The sequence below is a fragment of the Pomacea canaliculata genome, linkage group LG13 (assembly GCF_003073045.1).
Source record: "Pomacea canaliculata isolate SZHN2017 linkage group LG13, ASM307304v1, whole genome shotgun sequence".
Lineage (NCBI taxonomy): Eukaryota > Metazoa > Mollusca > Gastropoda > Architaenioglossa > Ampullariidae > Pomacea > Pomacea canaliculata.
This window is the reverse complement of record NC_037602.1, coordinates 13,710,262-13,714,781: the sequence shown is the minus strand read 5'-3', so window position 1 is coordinate 13,714,781 and position 4,520 is coordinate 13,710,262.

The window sequence follows — 4,520 nt, the reverse complement described above, 5'->3', positions numbered from 1 at the left end:
AACATTCTGTCATGGAAATCCTGATACTGAGATGCCTCAAAGCAAAGAACATCAGTAACCACTGGAATTTTTTTGTTAACTATGAAAAACGCAAATAACAAAGCTTCTCTTGTCAACAATAAAACAAATACAAATATTTGAGGACAAAAACTTCAATGTGTTGTAGCTTAGCATAGCTGATATCTCTTACCACAGAAAGATCTATATATTAGATATGAAGCACTAATTAGCAAAAACTAATAGATAACATCACTAGGCACCTCACGTGTCGATCTAGTTTGTTCCTGCTTGCGCTCTCACCGGTAGGGACCAAACAATGAGAGAAAGGAAGGAATCTGCTTGACCCCGCAAGTGCGCGGAAACCCCACCCCGAAGACTAAGTACTAGCAGAATCCGACTGAATTATACAACGTAGGCTCCTCACTGCTCATGCCTAACTATCGTTGAAAGCACACACATCCAATTACAGGGTAAACCAGACAGCGTGTGCATTGTAAATTACGGTGCAACCCATCAGCAGCGCTAAATCTGCTCCAACAGTCGATTCGGTGACTGACACGCAGTCAAGATTTGCGACAGTGCTCTCGATCATCTGAAAATGTTCACATCGTTACTTGCAGGCACACATGCTTCCTAATCCTCCCAATGACTCGAGAATCTCACGGATGATAAAAAAAAAAAAATAACAATAACAAGCAGTTACTTTAGGCTCTATCTCTACACAGAACGCCAATCTCATTCAACACGATCACTACCTTGCTTCCGCATGAACAGGTTCATCCTAACGTGGGTGAGTTGTTAGCATTTCATTAACACTTTATAGGCTCTTATTATGATGTTACTGAATAGTTACTGAGCTTTATCTTAAAGAGTAGGATCACATGGTTATCGCAGTGAATCCCTACTGAATAGCAAGTATACCTAGATAAAGCCGAATGGAGTATTCAATATCCAATGATACATATTTCAAGCTTGCAAGACCTAAGAAAATCTATTCTCTCTCATTGTCACGGATTGTTCTATGTTACTCATGTTAATCACAATACAGGGTTGTTATGCAAGCGAACTATCGATTTTTATAACAATTTTGTTTGTTAGTTTGTTATGAAAGCAAGATTTTTTACTGTTGAAACGAAAATTCAGATTCAAAAGCATAAAACACCGCTTTGTAGACAATGATAAGTCTAACTCTGTAAATCTTTTGGTTTAAAACAAGAAAACGAAGCAATACACTAACGATCACTATAAATCTTCGTAACTGGATGAAGAGGCGTGAGTGATCATATAAGAACAAGCTTTTCTTTTATCTCTTGAAAATATCTTTTTATGTGATGACACAATTCGTTACTCTCTTTCTCCATAAATTTATTATGACAGAAACTCTTATTTTTTTTCCCACAATGATGTTTATGAGGTTGACGAGACCTTCTCTTTCTCCAAGAATATACATAATCAGAACGTGATTACCAAAGGACACAAGTGGGAATGGAAAGAGTCAGATCATGATAAGCAGCTTGCTTCTTGTAAATAATAAACATCTCTTTCAAACAGATTAAGCAATACTGTCACGGATACAATCTTCTGTTGTTATTGTTAAACACTGATAGACAAGCTAAATAATATGTTGACTAATACTAACAAAAAATGAGTAGCTAGGTCCGCAGCTTAGCGGCGTACACTGTTAGAGAACTTGAAGAGCGCCGCCAAGCACTTTCGACTACTGCAAGACTCCGAACAGAACACTATTACTATCTTAGCCGATCGCAAAATAACTCCGAGCTTATCACTCAATTTATTAACTGAATTCATTTTTTATCCCATAATAAGTTCCGCCTATTATTACCTATAAACTAAGTGAACCATTTCATCAGTCTGTTCATAGCATTAAGACACCATTCTTTCAGCCAACATCTCGATGGTTCTCGAATCTACCAATTGCCAGTCCCCTCCCCAATTAACTGATCGACACAATAAGCGGCACAAACAACGTTACGCGGTGCGTCACTCAGTATCCCAATCATTTTACTCTTTTGAATGCAAACTTACAGAAACAGAAAGTCACGACATTTGATGAGGTGGGAAGGAGCCATGATAGCATTGCCATCTGCTATAGTGCCGAGTGATGAATATTCAATGAAATTTTGAGTAGTCAACTTATTGAAAGTAGACATGAATGAATGCCATGACTCGTTGGACTTGTAAATTCTCACCTATTCCTAGTAATTCATTGAATTCCCACCAACAGTGCGCTCTACATACGGAAGTTCGAGTGGGGGGAATCAAACACCAGTAGACACCCCGTGGTAGTATCAACCTGTGTATTTTAGCAAGAGTGCACGCGCGCTGTGTTAGTACCTGTTATACTAGGACAGAGCTTACCTGCCAGGTACCTTCTGACAACTCTTATTCACCTCACCATTGCATTCGGGTCGTCAGGTTAGCCACCTATATTACATTTACTGTAGTCTAAGACCTTTGCGTTGAGTTTCGCCCGTCTCACGCGCTTGCTAGATAAGCAAGTAATTTCCAGGTGAGGTCTCAGCCAAATTGCGATAGCAGAATAGCCAGATCGTATAACTCATCCTCCATATATTTCTTATCTCTCTCTAGCAGGCATGCAATTAACACACATCTTTTATCGAATTTAGAAAGGGAGGACTATCAATGGACGCACTTATGAATTCCAGTCTGCCCATGAACAGACTCTTTTCACAGGCATCAATATTAGTGCAGATTAATTACATCATTACCGAACCAGCAGACAGTATAATGTACTAAAAGCAAACTAGTTTACAGACAGGCATTACAAGCAAGACGAGACAGCATCTGAGGCAGGACATATACAACATAAAAAAAATTCAAATGATCTTCAAGAAGACAAAATACAACACCAAACTTTGGAAAAACAGCATCAGCAACAACTTGACAACAGAATAACAGCAACTCAAAGACTAACGAAAATGAGGACCAATACCAACAACCGGCACGACTTGCGCAACAGGAAGTAATGCTATACGAAACTACAACACTCACCGCAGGTTTCCGTTTTTGTCTACGGGACTGTTGCGCTGCACCTCCGTCACTGAGAACGTTGACCTTGTAGCGTTTCACCTTGAGCCCAGTCCCAGCAAATGCCGGGTTGACCGTCCACGAGGAAAAGGAGCATCATCGACCACGTGTCGACTTACTCGCCGTTGTTGATGACACTGGACCTAACACACTGTCCGCCCTTGCCCCCGTCGACCAGACGGCTACATAGACAGGATCGAAGATAAACCACAACGACCCCAGGCTCAGGCCGAAGTTGGCTCGCACGTGTTACTGACCCGTTCCGATGCTCATCCACCAAAGCCAAGTGATGGTACTTCTACTCTGTTCCACCAGACGTATAAAAAAGCCGCGGCTCTGGGCAAAGGAACCGTAAAACAGCGCGTTTCGGGCACTAGTCTGGAGACGGTCTCAACTGGCGCGTTCTGTAACACGGACGTAGTCTCGTTCCCTCTTTTTTTCCATTACCAACATAGGTCTAGTGATATTGTCCTGGCTTAGAGCCGAGAACGAGTCGGGTCTATTCTGGAGAGGGGAACAAACGTGGGACAGAGAGTATCGTGGAACCCCATCATGAGTCATGTTCATCTTGGGTTCTGTGCGTTGAGCAGCAACTTGCATGATCCGAAGTCCCTTCTGGAGGATCAGCGACTGCTGCGAATTCCTTCCAAGTATTGCTTGATGTCTCTTCGCAATCATTTCGGTTACGATTTAGTCATCGCAAGTTCACAATGTCAAAGGATGCGCAGCTGCGGTACAGGGACCTGGTAAAATGGGAGTTTACAATTTTTTGGCGCGCACGGAACACTAGGTTGCAGAGGTAATGTGAGGCTTGGGAGTCCGAAGAACACTTCGACTACCCTCTGCACAGCGCAGAAGATGGCAGAAGTCGTAATTGACTTACGTTCCATTAGCTACCTAGTCTAACACTGCTCATCGCTTTCTCCTTTCGACTCCGCTAATACCTCTGCCTTCAATGTTACTACTTCATCAATGCTGGATATATTCTACTGCCGTTCTGCTGGCACTGATCATCTCAACACTGCTGACTTGGACCATTTTAATCCATAACCCTCAGCTTACTGTCATGCTTTAGTTTTGAAGATCTCAAACATTCTTCTCATATTCTACGCAACCTCCCTGCTCCTTAGTCGTCTACAGGACTAATGCTATTTCCTGTTGTTTGAGACACACCGTTTAATGCTATTCCATCATACTGCCCGCTGACACCTGGCTGGGTCCTGCGCCGGCATCTGTTGTGCGCCATAGTGTTGTAAAGTATGGCGTTTCTGAGATAGTCGCTGCTGCACCTGACTGTATCGAAAGTCACATCCCTACGCAAGCGAGCTGCGTAGCTCAAAGTGTCTCGCTTTTTTCTCCCTCGAACATCCCACACTGGCGAATAGCTACCGTATCTGCAATTTTGTATCGTCGGACCTCAGGAATACAGGCACGATTTCTCTTCTCACTAA